General features: G+C 45.1%; 1 long non-coding RNA gene across 1 annotated transcript in view; it reads left to right on the top strand.

Moving 5' to 3' along the window:
* The first annotated feature begins 12,199 nt into the window (after positions 1-12,199).
* LOC148136024 (uncharacterized) overlaps positions 12,200-22,802 on the top strand; it is an 85,783-nt gene continuing 75,180 nt past the window's right edge. Inside the window, exons 1-2 of the long non-coding RNA XR_015754702.1 lie at positions 12,200-12,270; positions 13,450-13,556. This is a non-coding gene — a long non-coding RNA (uncharacterized LOC148136024). The remainder of the gene's footprint in view (positions 12,271-13,449; positions 13,557-22,802) is intronic.

Below are 22,802 nucleotides of genomic sequence, written 5' to 3'. Positions count from 1 at the left end.
AGGGGGATGGTCTCAGGCTGTAGTCTGATATCGATCAGATGATAAACTGAGCAGAGTAATGGCAGATGGAGTTTACTTCTGATCACTGTGAGGTAATGCACTGTGGGAAGTTCAATAAATGAACAATATACATCACGAATAGTAGGTCCTCCTGGAGTACTGAGGAACACAGGGACCTTGGTGGACAAGTCCCTGGATGTCTGAAAGTGTCAGCACAGGTAGACAGGGTGGGAAAGGCACCTGAATTGGGAACAGGAGGAGGACCCATATCCTGGTGGTGAGAGTTGCTGGATCTGCTCAAGACAATTTAAACTCATCTGGCAGGGGTGTGGGACCCCAAACAATCATAAGGCCAGAAAGAAAGTGGAGGCTGGTACAAATGTTCAAGAGAGCAATATAAATAGACAAGGCAGGCAAGAACATAGCTGACAATGAGGGAAAACTGGTGGATTAAATTGCATTTATTTCAATGCAAAGGGCCAGACAGATAAGGCAGATGAATCCAGAGCTTGGATGGGAACATGGGACTGGGATGTTGTAGGTATTACAGAGACACAGCTGAGGGAGCAACAGGACCAGCAGCTCAATGTCCCGGGGACAGATGCTACAGGAAGGATAGAACAGGAGGCAAAACAGGAGGAGAGCTGGTGGTTTTGATTGGGGGAAACATCCCAGTAGTACCTAGAGGGAATATTCATGCAGGATCGCCCAGTTACGCGATATTAGTGGAACTGAGAAATAAAAATTGATCATCAGTTTTCTACAGTTGTACTACAGCGATAGGCAATGGGAGATGAAGGAGCAAATATGTCAGGAGATCTCAGATACTTGTTAGAATAATAGGGTTGTAACGGTAGGGGATCTTAACCTTTCCAAACCTTGACTGAGATTGCTACTGTGTTAAGCACTTGGATGGAAGGAATTTGTTAAGTGTGTTCCGAAAACTCCCAGTCATTATGTAAATGGCCCAACTGGAGAATGGGGCTAAACCTGACCTCCCCTTGGGAAACAAGGTAAGGAACGGGACTGAGGTGTTAGTGGGGGAACACTTTGGTAAGACCCCACAATTGTATTAGATTGAAAATAGTGAGAAAAGGACAGGCCTGGTCCACAAGATCAAGTTCTTCAAGGGAGCAAGATAATATTAGACAGGAATTTTTAAAGTAGATATAGGGAGGCTATTTGCAGGTAAAGGGAAGTCTGGCAAGTAGGAATATTTTAAAACCGAAATAAAAGGAGCGTTCAGTGCCAGCATGTTCCTGTTAGTGTGCAGCTTAATGCTGACTGAATTAGGAAACACTGGTTAACTCTCGAGGCTCTGGTCAAGAAACAAAAGGGGGCACATGTCAGATATAACTGGCTGACTCAAGTGAATCCCTTCAGGAGCATCGGGGCTGTAGAAAAACACTTAGGAAGGAAATCAAGAATGCAAAAAGGGGACACGCGATCGCTTTGGCAAAGAAAGTTAAGGAGAATCCAAAGAGATTCTACAAGTGTGTTAAGGGAAAAAGAAGAGTAAGGGACAAAACCGGTATCCTTCATGATCAAAGAAGCCAACGATGTGTGAAACTACAAGATCCAAAACAAATATTTCAATTTGTAACTTACTGTGGATAAGGCCTGGGGCACTCAGGGAACTAAACAGTGTTTGTCCTGACTATTATTGGAACACTGTGCAATCTGGTCTCAATGCCATCGGATGGATGTGGTGGAACATGAAAGGGTTCAGAAGAAATGACCAAGAATGTTGCTAGGCTTGGAGGGTTTCTGCTACAGGGAAAAGCTGAATAGGCTGGGGCTGTTTTCACTTGAACATGGGAAGCTGAGGAGTTACCTGCTGAAGGTGTCTAAAATCATGATGCTCATTGATAGGGCCAATAGACAAGATCTTTTCCCAAGGTTGAGGGATTCCAAACCGACAGGGCAAAGATTTAAAGTGCAAGGAAAACTTTTTAAAGGGATCTAAAGGATAACTGGCTCCCGCAGAGTGTATGGAATAGGCTGCCAGAGCAAATAGTGAAGGCTGATAGAAACACATTTAAAAGGCATGTGGATGGGTATATGATGGGGGGGGGGTTCAGAGGGATATTGGCAAAATTCTAGATGTGACTAGATACTTGGTCCGAAGGGCCTGTTTCCGTGCTGTACATCTCTATGACTCAATGTCTTGAAATGAGTCCACATTATAGGAAAGGAGGTGCTGGAGGTTTTAAAACACAAAGGTAGATAAATCCCCAGGACCTGATGAAATGTATCTCAAGACATTGTGGGAAGCTGGTGAAGAAATTGTAGGGCCCCTCGCAGAGATATTTCTACCATAGAGAGCTATGTGTGATAGACAGGTAGACTGGAGGGTGTGGCATTGTGGACAGTGAAGAAGGTTTTCTGAGATTACAAGGGGATCCTGATAAAATGCGTGAACAGCTGAAAAACTGTAGATGGAGTTCAATCTGAATAAATGCGAGGTAATGCAGTTGGTACAACAAACACGGGCAGGGCTTATACAATTAATGGTAGGACCTTCGGTAGTGTTGTAGAACAGAGGGACCTCATGGTTCATGTACATAATTCTTTGAAGGTTGCAACATGGAGAGACAGGATGGTTAAAAAAAAGGGGCTTGCCACACTTGCTTTCATTACTCAGTCTTTTGGAGAAAGGAGTTGGGAAGTCGCATTGAGATTATACAGGCCATTGGTGAGTCCTCTTCTGGAATATTGTGTCCAGTTCTGGTCGCCCAGTTATCGGAAGGATATTATTAAGCTGGAGAGGGTTCAGATGAGATTTACTGGGATGTGGCTGGGTATGGAAGGCTTCAGTTATAAAGAAAGGCTGGATAGGTTGGTATTTTTTCATTGAAGGAGCAAGTAAGGACTGCAGATGCTGGAGATCAGAGCTGAAAATGTGTTGCTGGAAAAGCGCAGCAGGTCAGGCAGCATCCAAGGAGCAGGAGAATCGACGTTTCAGACATGAGCCCTTCTTCAGGAAGGGCCCTTCTTCAGGGCTCATTCCTGAAGAAGGGCTCATGCCCGAAGCGTCGATTCTCCTGTTCCTTGGATGCTGCCTGACCTGCTGTGCTTTTTCAGCAACACATTTTCAGCTCATTTTTTCATTGAAACCTGAATGTTGACAGATGACCTCATAGAAGTTTATAAAATAATGAGGGGGATAGATAGAGTTAATGGGAGTTGTCTTTTCCCATGGACAGGGGAGTTTCAAGACTAGGAGCTACATTTCTAAGTGTAAGAGGAGAGACATTTAAAAAAAAGACATGAGGGACACATTGTTACACAGACGGTGTATTGTGTGTGGAATGAACTTCCCAAGGAAGGGGTGAACATGGGGACAATTACAATGTTTAAAAGACATTTGGATTAGAATAGGAATAGGAAAGGTTTGAAGGGCCGACATAAGGTGAATAGCCAAGGGTAGGTGAGTCCAAAACTCGAGGGTATAAACGTGAGGTGAGAGAGCAAGGATTTAAAGAGGGAGCTGAGGGGCAACATTTTCCACAGGGGATGGTGCATAGATGGAATGGACTGCCAAAGGAAATGGTAAATACAAGTACAATTACAACATGGAAAAGACACTCGGGCAGGTACATGGAGAGGAGAAGATTTGAAGGGATATGAGCCAAACACAGGCAATTCCGACTCATTCCATTTAGGAAACCTCAGCCGAAGAGTCATGCAGCACAGAAACAGACCCTATGTCTCCAGTTGTTGGAGAAGGAGACTATCGAGAAAAGGCATGTTGTAGAGACTGAAGCAAGTTACAGCGATATGGATGGTTGCCTGGACTGGAGGTTTTCAAATATGTGAAGTGATTGGTGAGAGGGGAGGAGATGACAGATATAGCAACTGTTATAGAAGTTAGAATGATTGAAGACACCGGTCCACAAGACAAGCCACAGATACAGTATTGGAGAGGGAATAGGAAATAGAAAGATCCCAGGAAGCATTACCACCCTCTCGTGGGAGACCTGCCTTTCCCCTCTGTTGTCCCGTTGCTCACCAAATCAGCACACGCCTGGATTGAAACTGGAAATTCCCGATGCTGTCTCAGTACAAAACAAACCTTAAAGTAAAGGTGGTGCCTGAGCTTGGGGTGTGTCTGAACTATGCTCCCCCTCCAGCACTATGTCTATGTCATGTCTTGTTTTTTTTTCCCTTTGGTTTTTCAGGAAATCAAAACGGGAACTTCTGTTTTTTTTTCCCTTTTTTTTTATCTTATATGTCATGTCTTGTTAGCTGATGTTTGGAGCCCACTCATTGCTCCCTGCTCTGTGCACTGTGAATGATCTTACCTGGCGGCAGGATTTATTGAAGGCTTCTGACCTCTCTGACCTTTGTCTCTCTGGCTGACCAACCATCTTCCCAACCAGCAGTTGGCAAGTCTATTGAGTCAGGAACTCCCTGAGTACCTGTAGAAAACACAGAAATAGGCAGAATGGGAAATGAGACTGATGCTGTGAAGGTTATGCATGTAGAATGGCACTGAGCCCCACAGAGATCTGGAAAATCCCAGTCTCCAATCCTGGCCTGTGCTGCCTCATCTCTCTAGAGTGGAGAGTTCTGTTGGCTCAGAATCTGGAGTAGCTGCAAGAGTGAGAAACGCTGACAGAGACAGGAATTAGACCCACACAATGAGGGATACCACATGGAGAGATCCTGAGTGATATCACCACAGTGCAGGATTAAACAATTGTGCAGGAAGAAAGGGTTTTGATTCATGTTGCACTGGGATGTGGAACCTGTGAGCAGGCGAAGTGATGGCCTAGGGGCGTTATTGTGTGACAATTTATCCAGAAACTCAGCAAATGTTCTCTGGACACATGTTCAAATCCCACCATTGCAAATGATTAAATGTGAATTAAATGCTTCAAAAAAGATGTAATGAAAAACCTGTAAGTGAATATTAAACAATTGCTGATGTTAAGAAAAATCCATCGGGTGCATTCCTGTCTTTAGTGAAGTAATCTAAGATGGGACTGGGATATCACAGGTATTACAGAAACAACAGCTGAGAGAGGGACAGGACAGGCAGCTCAATGTTCCAGGGGACAGATGCTGCAGGAAGGACAGAAGGGGAGCTGAGAGAGGAGGAGAGCTGCTGGTTCTGATTGGGTGAAACATCACAGCAGGACTGAGAGAGGATATTCCTGCGGGATCGCCCAGTGACGCTGTGTTCGTGGAATGAATCAACAACAATGGGTCTTCCCTTTCCTCTGATTGTTCTACAGACCCCGAGAGCCCCGCCCTCCTGCACCTTGACCTTCTCAAGATGGCGGCCCTGAGGCCCGCGCTCCCTCTTCCCTCAAACAAATGGCGGCCGTTTCCCTGATCAGAGACCGCCACCTCTTTACCCGGGACTTGTGAATTCTCTCCGCTCCTTTCTCCCAGCGAGGCTCCCACACATCGGCTCTGGGCGCCGCTCTCTGAAGCCGATCGCAGCCGCTGCCGGGGAAGCAGCTCCATGTCTCTCTATGTCCTGACCAATGTGACACTGCGCATGTTCTGCATAGAAACCAAACTGCGCGTGCGTCAGAGGTTATCAGTGAGTTTATAGAGAATATTCATATCTGCACAGACTGATGGGTAAAATATTAGTCATTAACAATTGCTTTGTCGAGTTATAATCATAGAGATGTCTCACACGTAAATTGTCTGGTCCAAATCAACCATACCAGCCAGGTAAGTAAATTACCAATCGTTCTGGGAGTTTGAAAAGAAGTTTCTTACTCGAGTAGTGTAAATCGATTGGAAATATGTACGTTATCAGATTTACATTTCAACTACAGTATTTTTTTAAATTCTCAAATTGACTTATGAGAGACGTTTAATGTTCCACTATGTCGTGAGAATGATCAATCCTGCAAAATAGTTTGCTCTCTGACCAATCTTGAAGCGTTCACTCCCGAGAATGCTTTGGCCCCTCTCCTCATTCACTCTGGTTAGAGGACTGGCCGCTACACGGTCCTCCTGTTCCGCCCCTTCCTCCCAATTGCAGAGTTGATTCAGGCGTGACTTAGCAGGCAAGGGACAAAGGAAGTTCGAGTCGATGTTGTGTGACGCGGTGAAAATATCCCGAATCTTGGACCGAGAGGCCTGGGTTCAATTCACAGCTTGTGTAGGTGTGTGTAATAACAACTTTTAACAAGTTCATTAGGAAAACCAAGGGAAGTCAGGAACAGAGTGAAAACAAGAGAAAATGCATGCAATGTGGTGGGGGTCTCAATGCTCAGATTATTTGACTCTTTACCAAGCGTTTCAGGGTCCCAGTACAGACTGTTGCACTCCTCTTAGCGCACAGCCAGATACCACGATTGTGGGGCAAAGTGGTGGGATGTAGAGGTGCTTTTCTGGAAGGCGCTCGGTTTTTGTGGTGAAAACAGTTGAGAAGGAGTCGGGTTTTGTATGAAGCTGTCCCCCTCCTGTTGCAGCCTCTTATTATTGCCCTGACTACCTCGTACATGGAGAAAGTAATGACTGCTGATGCTGGAGATCAGAGCTGAAAAATGTGTTGCTGGAAAAGCGCAGCAGGTCAGGCAGCATTCTCGACCTCGTACATGTTTGGTAGAGATCAGTGACACTTCGTAAGCCCACAATACAAGATCCATCACTATGTTTAAGACGGTAAAAATCTCTTGTAGCACAATAGTCAGAGAACAATACAGCACAGAACAGGCCCATCGATCCTTGATGTTGCGCCAACCTGTGAACTATTCTCAGCTCATCCCCCTACACTATCCTGAAATCACCCATGTGCTTATCTAAAGGATTGTTTAAATCTCACTAATATGGCTGAGTTAACTACATTAGTAGGTAGTGGATTCCATGCCCTAACCACTCTGAGTAAAGAACCTGCCTCTGACATCTGTCTTAAATCTATCACCCCTCAATTTGTAGATGTGCCCCTCATACACACTAATGTCATCATCCTAGGAAAAAAGACTTTCACTGTCTACCCTATCTGAGCCTCTGATCATCTTGTATGTCTCTATCAAATCCCTCTTAGCCTTCTTGCCAATGAGAACACGTTCAAGTCTCTCAACCTTTCCTCATAAGACCTTCCCTCCAGACCACACAACATCCTGGTAAATATCCTCTGCGCCTTTTCCCATGCTTCCACATCCTTCCAGAAATATGGGTACCAGAACTGCACACAATATTCCAAATATGGCCACACCAGTGTTTTGTATAGTTGCAGCATGATATTGCGGCTCCAGAACTCAAGCCATCTATGAATGAAACCTAACACATTGTATGCCGCCTTAACAGTACTGTACACCTGGGTGGCAACTTTCAGGCATCTATGTATATGGCCTCCAACATCCTTCTGCACATCTACACTACCAAGAATCTTTCCATTGACCCAGTACTCTGCCTTCCTGTTATTCTTCACAAAGTGCATCACCTTACATTTAGCTGCATTGAACTCCATTTGCCACCATTCAGCCCAATTCTACAGTTTATCCAAGTCCCCCTGCAACCTGTAACATTCTTCCACACTGTCCACGACTCCACCGACTTTCGTGTCGTCTGCAAATTTACTAATCCATCCACCTATGCCTGCGTCTAAGACTTTTATAAAAATGACAAACAGCAGTGACCCCAAAACAGATCCTTGTGGCACACCACAAATAACCGCACTGGAGGCAGATTATTTTCCATCATCCACCACTCACTGCCTTCTTTCAGAAAGCCAGTTTCTAATCCAAACTGATAAATCACACTCAATTCCATGTCACTGCATTTTCTCTAACAGCCTACCATGTGGAACCTTACCAATGCTTTACTGAAGTCCATGTATACCACATCAACTGCCCTACCCTCATCTATATGCTTGGTCATCATCTCAAAAAACTCAATGAGGTTTGTGAGACACGACCTGCCCTTGACGAAACCATATTGATGATCTGAAATCATATTGTTGTTTGCCAGATGATTACAAATAGTGTCTCTTATAATCCTTTCCAAAACCTTTCCTACAACAGAAGTAAGGCTCACTGGTATATAATTACCTGGGTCATCTCTACTGCCCTTCTTGATCAAGGGCATAACATTTGCAATCATCCAGTCCTCTGGTACTGAACTTACAGGCAATGACAACTCAATATCAAAGCTGAAGTCTTTGCTATCTTCTCCATAGCTTCCCAGACAATCTACGGATAAATCCCATCTAGCCCAGGGGACTTGTCTACTTTCAATCCTTCTAGAATTGATAACACCTGTTCGTAACTAACTTCAATCCTTTCTAGTCTAACATCTTCTACCTCATTATTATCTACAATATTCTAATTTTCCTGAGTGAAAATCAATGAGAAATGTTCGTTTAGCACCTCTCCGATTTCCACAGTGTCCACACTCAACTTCCCACGTCTGTCTTAGATTGGCCCTATTCCTACCCTATCCTTTATTCCTCACATACCTATGGAAAGCTTTAGAGTTCTCCTTTATTCTATTCGCTAAAGACCGCTTGTGTCCTCTCTTTGCTCTTCTTAACTCTCTTTAAATCCTTCCTAGCTGATCTGTAAGTCTCCATCACCTCATCTGTACCATTTGTCTCATCAACACATAAGCCTCCTACTTCTTCTTAACAAGAGATGCAATTTCTGTGGTAAACCACAGTTCCCTTACCTTATCACTTCCCCCCTGCCTGACAGGGACATACCTATCAAGGACACGCAATATCTGTTCCTTAAACCAGCTCCACATTTCCATTGTCTGCATCCATTGCATTTTGCTACCCCAACCTATGCATCCTAATTCTTGCTAAATTGCATTATAATTGCCACTGCCCCATCGATAGGTCTTCACCTGTGGCATGTACCTATCCCTTTTCATCGCTAAACTAAACATAACTGAATTATGATCACTCTCTCCAAAGTGCTCACCTACAACTAAATCAAACACCTAGTCCGGTTCATGACCAAGCACCAGATCCAATGTGGCCTCCCCTCTTGTCGACCCTTCGACATACTATGTCAGGAAACCCTCCTGTACACATTGGACAAAAACTGATCCATCCGACGTACTAGAGTTATAGCATTTCCAGTCAATGTTGGGGAAGTTAAAGTCCCCCATAATGACCACCATGTTAATTTCACTCCTACCCAGAGTAATTTTGCTAATCCTCTCTTCCCCCTCCCTGGAACTCTGTGGTGGCCTATAAAAAATCCAAGCAGTGTGATCTCCCCTCTCCTGTTTCTAACCTCAGCCCACACTACTTCAGTAGACAAGTCCTCATCAAATGTTCTCTCAGCCACCGTTATACTATCCTTGACTAACATGACATGCATGGGCCCATTGCGGTGCTTCAAATTCCATGAGGCAGCCATACTGTCTATGACAAACAGACTCAGTCTGGAACCTCCTCTATCCTTAAGACCTTATGCACTGCCCTACGCTCCTCCATTTCCCCTTTGCACGTTCCCTTTTCAACCCACCCCACCTGCATCACTCCACAATTGGAGCTGTCAAGGTCAGAAGTCTGTGGAAAACCCTCCCTAACCTTCTCTATCCTCTTTTAAGATGTATTTTAAAATAATTCTCCTTAATCAATGTTTTGATCATCCATGAAGCACCTCAGGAGATTTGCCATTGTGAAAGATTCCATACAAAGCAAGTAGTTGTTGTTATTGCTGTACATTAGGAGAAACAGGAGTGATGCTTTCAAAATTCTAACAAGAAAGTCACTGATAGGCGCAGTGTGTAGGCCAAATAATAACATCACATTTGGATTGGCAATAAACAAAGAAATAACTAATGCCTGTAAAAATGGCATGTCTATTACCATGGGTGATTGTAATCTACATGTAGAAAGTTCGAACCAGCTCAGTCAGGGTAGCCTTGAGGAGTTCATTAAGTGTATCCATGATAGTTTTTTTGAACAGTATGAAATGTAACCGAGAAGGAGCAAGCTATCCAAGATCTGGCCCCTGTGCAATGAGACAGGAATAATTAATGACCTCACAATTAGGGATCCTCTTAAAAGAAGTGATCACTGTATGGTTGAAGTTAGAATACATATGGAGAGTGTGAAGATAAAATCTTGGTCCTGTGCTTGAACACGGGGAACTAAAATAGAATGAGGGAGAACCTGGACAAAGTAGACTGGAAACAAAGATTTTATGGTGGGACAGTTGATGAGCAGTGAAAGATTTTCAAAGACATTTTAGGAAGTGCTCAGCAAAGGCATATTCCAGTGAAAAGGAAGGACTGTAAGAAAAGGCGGTGGACAAAAGAGAGGGAATTCTACACCAGTTAGTTTATTCTCTGTAGTTGGAAAGATGCTTGGGTCTATTATCAAGGAAGAAATAGCAGGGAATCTCGATAGAAATTGTCCCATTGGGCAGACAGAGCATGGATTCATGAAAGGCAGGTCATGCTTGACAAATCGTTTGGAATTCTATGAAGACATTTCGAACAAGGTGGACAACGGGGACCCAGTGGATGTGGTGTACACAGATTTCCAAAAGGCCTTCAACAAGGTGCCATGCAAGTGGCTGTTGCATTATCTAAGGGTGCATGGGATAGAGTATTAGCATGGATAGAAGACTGGTTGACTAACAGGAAGCAAAGAGTGGGGTAAATAAACCTTATTTACTGGCAATCAGTAACTAGTTGTATGCCTCTAGGATCAGTGTTAGGACTGCAATTATTTAGAATTGAAACAGATGATTTGGAGTTGGGGACCACATGTAGGGTGTCAAAGTTTGCATATGAGACTGAGATGAGTAGCAGGACAAAGTGTGCTGAGGACTGGCAAACTTTGCAGAGGAACATAGATACATTGTGTGAGTGGGCAATGGTTTGGCAAGTGGAATATTATGTTCATAAATGTGAAGTCATACTCTTTGATTGGAGTAACATTAATAAAAAGATTATTAATTGAATTTTAAAAAAGTTACATTATTTGCTATGCCGAGACACCTGAACATCCTTCTGCAGGAGGGTTGGTCACCAGGTATAACAATCAGTTCAGAGGCAAATGGAATTTTGTCCTTCATTGCTGAAGGGATTGTGTTTAAAAGCAGAGGTTATGTTCTAGCTATAGTGGGTGCTGGTGAGGCCACACCTGGAGTACTGCATGCAGTTTTTATCTCCTTACGTGCTCAAGAATGTACTGGCACTAGAGGGGGGTGCAGAGGAGGTTAACTATGTTGATTCCGGAGGTGAGGGGTTTGGCTTAACAGAGACTGGATAGATTGGGATTATATTCATTGGAATTCAGAAGAATAGAAAGATATAAAATAATAAATGGAATGAATAAAATATAAGTAGAGAGGATGTTTCCACTGGCAGGTGAAGCTAGGACAAGAGGGCATCACCACAAGGTTAGAGGCAGCAAATGTAGGAGTGAATTGAGAAGGAACATCTTGACCTCGATGGAGTGCATTGCCCAGGGAAGTAGTTGGTGCTAGTTCAATGAACGTTTTTAAAGCTAAGTTAGTTTTTTTAAAAAAGAAATAATTAATTAAGGAATACGGTGAGAACGTGGGTAAATGGTTCTGCATGCACAAAATGATCAGCCATGATCAGCCATGATCTTATTGAATGGTGGAGCAGGCTCGAAGGGCAGGACGGCCTTCTCCTTTTCCAAGATCTTTTGTTCTTATGTTATGCATTCCTCCCTCACTCGGACTTGGAGGTGCTGGTGTTGGATTAGGATGGACAAAATTAAAATTCACAGAACACCAGGTTATAGTCCAACAGGTTTATTTGGAAGCACGACTTTGCTGGTCCTTCATCAGGTGGGTGTGTGATTTTTAACTTTGTCCCTCACTCTTGTAACTGAGAAACAGCAACAAAAGCCACGAAGCAGCAGTGCGCAAGCTCCAGCCAACAGTTGGTATTGTGAACAATGAAGAAAGGTATCTCAGAATACAATGGGATATTGATCAGATGGGCCAATGGGCTGAGGAGTGGCAGATAGGATTTAATTTAGATGGTTCTGCATCCACAAAATGATCAGCCATGATCTTATTGAATGGTAGAGCAGGCTCGAAGGGCAGGACGGCCTTGGTTGTCATCGACAGTTTGGACCGAAGAAGTGATTGATGTCAGCGGCAGACCAATGCATAGGCAGGGGAGGAGCTGGAGGACCTGGCGGGGCAGTTGGTCCTCTGACCAATTAGTGAATGAGGGCAGGACTAGACTATACCACGTGATCATCCTCGCGGTGGGCGCGGATGTTCGGAGTGTGTGTTCGCGGAGGGCTGTCGGCAAGGAAAGAAATAAACAGCAGGAAGCAGGAGGGAAATGGTGTTGGTATGGTCTGAGAGGTTTTACAATCATTTGGTTCACATCGGAAAATACAAATTTGAAACTTACAGTCCCGTTTTTGCAGCAAACGGGAAAATGCCTCGTTGAGTAATCGGGAGAAAGTGAGGGCTGCAGATGCTGGAGTTCAGAGCTGAAAATGTGTTGCTGGAAAAGCGCAACAGGTCAGGCAGCATCCAAGGAGCAGGAGAATCGATGTTTCGGGCATAAGCCCTTCTTCAGGAAAGAAGGGCTTATGCCCGAAACATCGATTCTCGTTGAGTAATCGGCCCGAGTGAGCGCCGCCATCTTTATTCGGGGCAATGATTCAGTGGACACGTGCGCGGCCGCCAGCTTTGTAGGGGGCAAAGTTCAGAGGGGTGTATGTACAGCCTTCCCTGGTAAAAAGAGTCATAGGGCAGGATTTATACAAAGCACATTCAAACCCAGAGAAATGTATTTTTTTTTCTGGATTTGTTTCGTCATTCATTTAAATGATTTGGATGTGAATAGAGGCCGTATAGTTAGTAAGTTTGCAGGTGACACCAAAATTGGAGGTATTGTGGACAATGAAGAAGGTTATCTCAGAATACAGTGGGATATTGATCAGATGGGCCAATGGGCTGAGGAGTGGCAGATAGGATTTAATTTAGATAGATTAGGTTAGGATTTCTGGTTGGCATAGTTTGGACCGAAGAAGTCTGTTTCTGTGGTAGACATCTTTGACTGTGGGATCATAAAAGTGAACTCTGCTCTGGTTCACCTCTGCGTTCTCTGATGTCCACTTGTTCATTATCTAGCTTCCTCAGTCTCTCATGGGTGTATTTTTGCTCTGTATAGTATTTTGCTATTACTTTCACAGCTATTTTGTAAATGAATTGAAAAATGTAGAGCTGGAAAAACACAGCAGGCCAGGCAGCATCCGAGGAGCAGGAGAATCAATGTTTCGGGCATAAGCCCTTCTTCAGGAATGTAAATGAATTGTCCACTGCTGCCTGGCTCCTGACCATATGCTGTTCCATTATCAGGTTATTTTTTCCACAATATCTTTGACAGTCAAGAATTCTTTTTTCCAATAAGCGAGTGCATTTTCTTCAATTTCTGACAATCAAATTCTGCACCATTTTCATTCCCTGTAATTCATATTGCACTCCCTGAAACATCAACTGTGTATTTCTCGTTCCACAGAAACCAGTGATCAATGCCAAAGCCTTGTTGCCTGTGGAGCGGGTGATGTTTGACTTCCTCGTACTGCTGCAGTTTGTATGGTGAAGGTGCTCCCACAACGTGGTTGGGTAAGAGACATTACAGATTATTCACTCAGCGATATTGAAGAGTAGAAGATATCTGTACAAATCATCATGGTTTTAATTTCACAAAAATATTATTGAGAACTTTTGACATAAGGCTACAGATGGAGAATATTGTGTCCAGTGACCAAAACTATTGCCAAATAAGCAGTTTTTCAAGAATGCCTTAAAGGAAGAAAGTAGATCTTAGAGGGTTAGAGTGGGGATTCCAGACCATGTTCCCTTGGAGTCTATAGAAACAGTCACACAGGTGAACTCAAAAATAAACACATCATTGAGAGTCTGAATTAAAATGAGTTATTGAGATATGAAAGGGTGTGTGGTGCAGGGAGATAGGAATGATTACAGCCAGGAATTAATTCAAAGGTGCGAAAGTAAATTGTTGTTGCTTATAAATGGGAGTCTTTTGATTGATCAGCAAGTTTTGGTACAAGTGAGCACTTCGGCAGTAGAGTTTTCAATATTCTTGAGATTATCGGGAGGGTGAATGTGGGATGCTGGCCAGGAGTGGGTTTAGATAATGAAATCTAGAGTTAACAAAAGGAATGAATGAGAGTTTCAGCAAATGAGCTGAGACTGTGGTGAGGTCAGGTGATATCACTGAAGTTGAAATAGTGGTCTTGGAGGGGGTCTGGCCTGTCATCCTCACCTCATTCAGCTGCTTGTCAGTTTGTGAATCAAGTCTGTAACAAGCTCAGGAACTGAGTGGCCCTGGCAGAACCCAAACTGGGCATCGCTGAGCAGGTTATTGCTGAGCAGGTGTTTGACAGCACTGTTGATGACACCTTCCATCCCTTCACTGCTGAGCGAGTGTGGACTGATGGAGGGGAATTGGCTGAGTTGGATCTGCCCTGTGTTTTTGTGTTGGAACATCCCTGAGCAATGTTCCACAAAGTCAGTAGGTGCCAGTGCTGGAGCAGTACTTGCCTTGGTGGCCAGCAGGTTCTGGAGCACAGCCAACAGTATTATTGCCAGAATATTGGCAGGGCCCATACCTTTACACTGCTTATCCATTTCTTGATCTGATTTGAAATGAGTTTTCAACCAAGTCGATTCATATCTGTGATGTCAGGGACCAATGGAGAAGGCTCATCCACTTGGCACTGCTGGCTGAAAATCACTGCTAATGCTGTCCTCTTATCTGTTGCATGAATGTGTGAGACCCCTCCATCGGTCAGGGTGGGGATATCTGTGATACTTCCTCCAGTGAGTTGTTCAATTGTCCATCACTATTCTTGACCACATGTGGCAGAACTGCAGAACTCAGGTCTAATCCATTGGTTATGGGATCACTTAGTTCTATTTGGTGTTGCTTGTGCTGTTTGGCCATGCAGGTTTGGTAGCTGCACCAGGTTGGCACCTCATTTTTAGGTATGCCTGGTACTGCTCCTGGCATGCCCTCCTGCATTCACCATTGAACCAGGGTTGATTCCCCTGGCTTGATGTTAATGGTTGAGTGGGGGTATCAGGCCATGAGATTTCAGGTTGGGCTGGAGTGCAGTTCTGCTGCTGTTGTTGGCCCACAGTGAGGCGGAAGTTGCAGGGTCAAGAGGACTGACTGTGTGGTTGGTTTTGCTAGTGCATTGGTAGATGTAATGTGGTCCATCCAGTTTCATTCCTTTGTTGAGACTGTGCAGTGATTAATACAATGAGTGATTTGATGGGCCACTGTTGGGTTTCTTTCCCTCAAGGACATTGTCAATGGCAGAAAAACATCCTCAATGGTTCCATGGCAAACAGTAGATTCTTCATTCCAGTTATTTTTTTCTTGACTTCAGAGCCACCCTCTACCGATTTGGGATTCAAACCTGAACTTCAGTTGTATATTTTAATATTCTTGATAATTACGACAGGTTTGATCACTTAATTTTAGAATCACTATCACAGGTTTTGTTTATTGTTTCGGAAATTAAAAAAATGTCCATTATCCTGTCTCCTCCATCCTCCCTTCCAATAACAAGAGTGAGGAGCACATGGAGTTTCTCTGTCAATAACATTGAGACAATCCAATCAGCTGCCTCTGCTTCTTTCCTCCCTCTCCACTAGCCCACCGAGCTAAACTGCCTCACAAGGATGATCCTCATTATCGTCCTAAACTTGCATTTCTTAGAGTCTCTTGTCAAGCCTTATTAGAGGTCATCTTGACCATTTACCCTAGTGTAGCTAAATCATGGACATTCCAAATCTCTGTCTCATCCTCCTGCTTGTCACTGCCCCCCACCCCACCTCACCTTGCCAATTCACAGATATTGTTCCATGATCTGTCTGTCTGTCTTTTCTGTTTATGTCCTTTTCTCCCATTCTGGTAAAACCTAATATTTGACCTCACCATCACTGGAAAATCCTTCTCCATCTCCACTCTCCCTTTCCTTTCTGAATTCCTTGTATTTGGTCTCTTCCAGGATCTATCCTTGGTCCGTCCTGTTTCTCACCTACATACAGCCAGGAGATAACATCGCCCAAAAGCACTGTGTTAGGTTTCACATGTACACTGACCATATCCAGCTCTCCCTTCCCATCATCCGTCTCCATTACTCCACTATTACTCAGTTATCAAACTGCTTACCACGCATCGATTAGCTGCAATTCACTCCAATGAAACACTGTAATTGTTAAACCCATTGCCTTCAGTACACTAAAGACAAAAGAATAACTAGGCAGAGAATAGCGACCCTCAAAGATCAACAAGACTGTCTATGGAACAGCAGGAGGTGGGAGAGATTCTGTAAGTATTTCATGTCAGTTTTTACTGAAAGGGGATATTGAAGTTAGCGAAGTTGGAGAAATAAATAGTGATAACTTGGCAAGTGTACATATTACAGAGGAGGAGGTATTGGATGTCTTAAAATGCATAAAGGTGGATAAATCCCTGGAATCTGTTCAGGTGTATCCCAGAACTTTGTGGGTAATTAGGGAAGCTTTTGCTGGGCCCCTCGCTGCGATATTTGTATCATCGATCGCCACAGGTGAGGTGCTGGAAGACTGGTGCCATTATTTGTGAAAGATGGTAAGGAAAAGCCAGGAAACTATCGACCGGTGAGCCTGAAGTCAGTGGCAGATAAGTTGTTGGAAGGGATTCTCAGGGACAGGATTTACATGTCATTGGAAAAGCAGGAAATGATTAGGGAGAGTCAGCATGGCTTTGTGCATTGAAATCATTAACTTGGACTTGAGAAAGACACAAGGTTTCACATAACACACTGGTTAGCAGGTTCAACACCATAGAATTCTGGCGGAACTAGCTGTTTGGATACGGAATTGGCTGGAAGGTCAAAGAGTCATAGATGGACAGCACAGAAACAGAGACCCGTCGGTCCAACCAGTACATGCTGATCAGATATCCCAATGCAATCTAGTCCCACCTGTCAGCACCCGGCCCATATCCTTCCTAGTCATATACACATGAAGCTGCCTTTTAAATGTTGCAATCGTAATGGCCTCCACCACTTCCTCTGGCAGCTCATTCTATACACGTACCACCCTCTGTGTGAAAACGTTGCCTCTCAAGTCTCTTTAAAGTCTTTCCCCTCATACCATTAACCTATGCCCTCTGGTGCTGGGATCCCCCACGCCAGGGAAAAGACTTTGTCTATTTATCCTATCCATGCACCTCATGTTTTTATATACATAGATAAGATCACCTCTCAGCCTCCGACGCTGCAGGGAAAACAGCCCCAGTATATTCAATCTCTATTCAACCCCCAGCCTAGCTCTAATCCTCCAACCCTGGCAATGTTCTTGTAAATCTTTTCTGAACCCTTTCAAGTTTCACAACATCCTTCCAATCGGAGGGAGACCAGATTTGTACGCAACGTTCCAAAAGTGGCCTAACCAATGTCCTGTACAACCACAAGATGATCTCATAACTCCTGTACTCAATACTTTGTCCGATAAAGGAAAGCATACCGAATGCCGCCTTCACTATCCTATCTACGTGCACTCCAAGGTCTTTGTTCAGTAACACTCCTCAGGACGTTAGCATTAAGTGTATAAGTCCTGCTAAGATTTGCTTTCCCAAAATGCTACTCCTCAGCCCATTCACCCATCTGATCAAGATCCCATTGTACTCTGAGGTCATCTTTTTCACTATCCACTACACCTTGAGTTTTGGTGTCATCTCACTAACTATACCTCCTATGGTCACATCCAAGTCATTGATATAAATGACGAAAGGTAGTGGATCCAGCAGTGATCCTTGTAACACTCCACTAGTCACAGGCCTCCAGTCTGAAAAGCAACCCTCCATCACCACCCTCTGTCTTCTGCCTTTGAGCCAGTTCTGTATCCAAATGGTTAGTTCTCCCTGTATGCCACGAGCTCTAACCTTGCTGAGCAGTCAGTGCTTTTTGGACTGGAAGCCTGTGATGAGCAATATGCGGTCAGGCTGGGTGCTGGGTCCACTGCTTTTTGCCATTTAAAGAAATGATTTCTATGTGAATATAGGAGCTATGGTTAGTAGGTTTACAATAGACACCAAAATTGGAGGTGCAATGGACAGCAAAGTTACCTGAGAGTACAATGAGACTCTGATCAAATGGGCTGAGGAGTGGCAAATGAATTTTAACTTAGATATATGTGAGGTTCTGCATTTTGGAAAAGCAAATCAGGGTGCGACTTATACACTTAATGGGAAGGTCCTGGGGAGTGTTGCTGAACAAAGATACCTTGGAGTGCAGTTTCATAGTTCCTTGAAAGTGAAATCATCGATAGGCAGGGTAGTGAAGAAAGTGTTTGGTGTACTTGCCTTTATTGGTCTGTGCATTGAGTACAGGAGTTGTGACGTCATTTTGCGGCTGTACAGGACATTCATTCAGCCACTTCTGGAATTCTGCTTTCAGTCCTGGTCTCCCTGCTATTGGAATGACATTGCGAAACTTGAAAGGATTCAGAAAAGATGCAAAGATGTTGCCAGGGTTGAGGCTGAATAGACTGAGGCTGTTTTCACTGGAGAATCGGATGCTGAGAGGTGACCATAGAGGTTGATAAAATCGTGAGGGGCATGGATAGGGTAAACAGCCAGGGTCTTATTCCTGTTTAGGTGAGTCCAAAACTAGAAAGCACAGGCGTGAGGGAAAAGATTGAAAAGGGATATTAGGGGCAAAGTTTCAAGCTGAACGTGGTATGTACATAGAACATAGAACATAGAAGAATACAGCGCAGTACAGGTCCTTCGGCCCTCGATGTTGCGCCGATCCAAGTCCACCTAACCTACATTAGCCCACTATCCTCCATATGCCTATCCAACGCCCGCTTAAATGCCCATAATGAGGGAGAGTCCACCACTGCTACTGGCAGGGCATTCCATGAACTCACGACTCGCTGAGTAAAGAACCTACCCCTAACATCTGTCCTATACCTACCCCCCCCCCCCTTAATTTAAAGCTATGCCCCCTTGTAATAGCTGACAATGTGTATGGAATGAGCTGCCAGAGAAAGTAGGATGAGGGATGAGGGAGCTCTCAGTGGGCTAGGCAATGGCCTAGTGTTACTCTCACTCGACTCTTCATCCAGAATTTAATGCCGGTAGCAGGGATATCCATCTGACTGCTTAATACCCTTTAAATAAGGAAATCTGTTATGTGCTGCCGGTCTGGCCTACATATGAATCCAGACCCAGAGCAAGGAGGTTGACGCTCAACTGCCCACTGGAATGATCTAGCAAGCCACTCAGCTCAAGGGCAGCTCGGGGGTGGGCATGAAATGCTGGCCAGCCAGAGACAGCAACATCCCATGAGTGAAATAAAAACAACACTGCAGGGAGCAGTGTCCTGGCCAATCATGTCGGTAGGTTTATGGACAGGGCTTTAAAGTGACAGAGAGGATGCAGGGACAGGGTTCAGGTGAAAGGAGCTTTCCAAATCCAAATAGAAAAGGTGAAGCATCAGAAGAGCATAAGGACGTGACTGAATACAAGCAGAAGGGAACGGGAAAGGGACAGAGTTAAACTAAAACTGTACACCAGTGAATTAGGCTGTGACAGCAATTTCTGGGAAAAAGTCAATAACAGTTTTTTTTGGAATTGTCAAAGTATCAGCAATAACTTGTGACACAGGGATAAATAAGATTTGGTCACCAGAAAGATGTGTTTACAAGAGAAACTGTGCTGTGTTCTAAACAGGGAGGGTTACAATGGCAGGAAGAAGTTTCAGGAGGCTGAAGAGGATGAGATCTGAACGAATAGACACAATTAGGAAGATTTGCTCGGAGTGCCAGAGGTAACAGAAACACCAATGTCCTGATCTGAAACAGATGACCCAGACTGGGATGGGTGTGGGGATTTGGAGGTGGTTTCACAGGGAAGGTTTGGGGGCAGGCGGGATGCTCTGTTGGACGCGGGCGGAGGGTGATATTGGATGGGTTTGGGGGCGGGCGGGGTGCTCTGATGGTGGCGGGCGGAGGGTGATGTTGGATCGGTTTGGGGGCGGGTGGGGTGCTCTGTTGGATGCGGGCGGAGGGTGATGTTGGATGGGTTTGGGGGCAGGCAGAGTGCTCTGTTGGTGGCGGGTGGAGGGTGATGTTGGATGGGTTTAGGGGCGGGGTGTGTGGCAAGTGAGGGTGCCGTTGGACGGTTTTGGAGGCGGGGCGGCGTGGGTCGGTGTTGGATGGGTTTGGGGGTTGGGGGTGAACTGTTGGAGACGGGCGGAGGGTGATATTGGATGGGTTTGGGGTGGGCAGGGTGCCCTGTTGGTGGCGGGCAGAGGGTGGTGTTGGATGGGTTTGGGGGTGGGTGGGGTGGCAAGTGGAGGGTGGCGCTGGACAGTTTTGGAGGCGGGGCGGCGTGGGATGGGTTTGGGGGTGAACTGTTGGAGGCGGGCGGAGGGTGATATTGGATGATTTTATGGGCGGGCAGGTTGCTCTGTTGGAGGTGGGCTGAGGGTGGTGTTGGATGGGTTTGGGGCGGGCGGGGTACTCTGTTGGAGGCGGGCGCAGGGTGATGATGGATGGGTTTAGGGGTGAGGTGGGTGGCAAGTGGAGGGTGGCGGTGGGCGGTTTTTGTGGCGGGGGACTGGCGTGGGTTGGTGTTGGAAGGGTTTGAGAACGGGTGGGAGGCGATGTTGAGGTGTGGGTGAGGGCGGAGCAGCTGGGTGTTTTCGGGGGTTGGCGGGGCATGAGGGCTCACGCATGGTTTGCTGCTGTCGAGTCACCTCAACGGGGAGTAGACATTACCAAAAACTCCGAGTCCCAGAGGAAAGGCATGGAATCGATTAATCGAATAACCAATTATCTGAATGTACTATTGCCCGCCCATCTCGTTCAGATAATCAAGGTTCCTGTGTAAACAGCTGGATGTTAACCTGGTGTTGTGTGATTTTTACCTTCATCCAATCAACCCCTGCTCGATCCTGTTGAATGGCCCCAATGGTGGCCCTGTTCCAGTTTAAGACCTTAATCTGTGGACCTGTCTGATCTTTTTCCATAACTATGTTAAAAATAAGACAGTTGTGGTCACTGGACCCAAAGTGCTCTCTGACTGACAATTCAGTCACTTGCCCGACCTCGGTTTCTGAAGGGAGGTCCAGTGTTGCATCCACCTGAGTAGCATAGAGCCCTGTACATCTTGATTTAGGAAATATTCTTAGACATATTTGACAAATTCCACCCCGTATGGTCCTTTTACACTCTGGGTGACCCAGTCAATCCATGGGAAGTTAAAATCTCCATCCAATACTACTCTATTATTTTTATAGGTACCTGCAATCTGACTACACATTTTCTCCTCTCGTACCTGCTGGCTATTTGGGGGACTAGAACACCATCCCAGCAGACTGACCACCCCCTTTTTGTTTCTAACTTTTAAAAATATGGCCTCATTTGATGACCACTTAACAACAATATTGTCTCTCAGCACTGTTTTTCTGTCCTCCCTAATCAAAGGGACAACTTCCCCTACTCAATTACTTGTTCTTCTGTCACGCTTGTAGCTTCTGTATCCTGGAACACTGCCAGTCCTGCCCTTCTCTCAGCCATGTTTCTGTTATGGCTGTAATATCCCAGTCCCCAGAGTGAATCCATGGTCTGAACTTGTCTGCCTTACCAGTCAGACCTCGTGCGTTGAAATTAATGCCTTTGAAACCAGAAGTCTTTTCCCTCCCTGTACTGTGCCCAGATATCCTGGATAGGAAACTTGCTTTCGATGGCTCATGTATTTTCCCCTGACTAGTTGATGGCCCCTCTCTTATTCAGAGTCTCAACTCCCTGCCAAACTAGTTTAAATCCTGCCGGATCTCCTCCCAGTGATACTGGTGCCTCTCTGCTTCCAGTGCAAACCATCCCCCTGGTGCATGTCACCTCTACCCCAGAAGAGATCCCAATGACCTAAGAACTGAAAACCCTACCCCCTATACCAGCGCCTCAGCCACACCCATCTGGCCGATCTTTCTAATTCTATCCTCACTGGCACGTGGCACTGGGAGTAATCTGGAGATCATTAACCTCAATATCCTGTTTTTTAACTTCTTACCTAACTCCCTGTACTTATTTCACAAGGGCCTATCCCTTTGTCTACCTCTGTCACATGGGCCGGTGTGCACAATAACCTCTGGATGTTCACCCTCCCCTTCAGAATGTTCAGTAACCGCTCAGAGACATCCTTGACCCTGGCACCCTGGAGGCAGCATACCATCGGGGGTCTCTTCTGCAGCCACACAGTCTCCTGTCTGTCCCCCTCACAACTGAGTCTCTTTTCAGTATTGCGATCATTAGACAGGATCTGGCAAACAGAGACAGGGAGGAACTACCTGCAGTTGGGTCGATATTAGGAAAGTGGGAGTATTTAAAAGTGATGCTGTGAAAACTCGGGGCCAGTGTGTTCCTTGAAGAGTGAATAGTAAAGGCAGCAACTCCAGCGAATACTGATCAAGTGATATCGTGAGTTTGATAAAGAAAATCCAGTTCAATAAAATCAGGAGAAGCCATTCACAAGTATAGAGAGGGCAAAGGGATTGTAGAAAATGAGGGACAAACAATGGTCATGAAGTACATTTGGCAGATACAACTGAGGAAAAACCACCATCGTTAGCATAAGAGGCTTCCCAGCGAAAGAGCGAGGCCTGTTAGAAACCAAAGGGCTAATCTGTGCATGGAGCCAGAGGATGTAGGTGAGGTCTTCAATGAATACTTCCCATCTGTATTCACACAGGAGCAAGGCATTGTAGCCGGGGATTTCAGTCGTGATGGTGAGGTTCCAGAACATGGTAAGATCAATAAGGAGGGGGTATTAAATGTTTTCAC

The sequence above is a fragment of the Chiloscyllium plagiosum genome, unplaced genomic scaffold, assembly GCF_037043375.1.
Source record: "Chiloscyllium plagiosum isolate Xiang-an unplaced genomic scaffold, Cpla_swu_hap1 HiC_scaffold_47, whole genome shotgun sequence".
Lineage (NCBI taxonomy): Eukaryota > Metazoa > Chordata > Chondrichthyes > Orectolobiformes > Hemiscylliidae > Chiloscyllium > Chiloscyllium plagiosum.
Note: the sequence above shows the minus strand (reverse complement) of the source record. Positions and strands in the feature narration are given on the sequence as shown.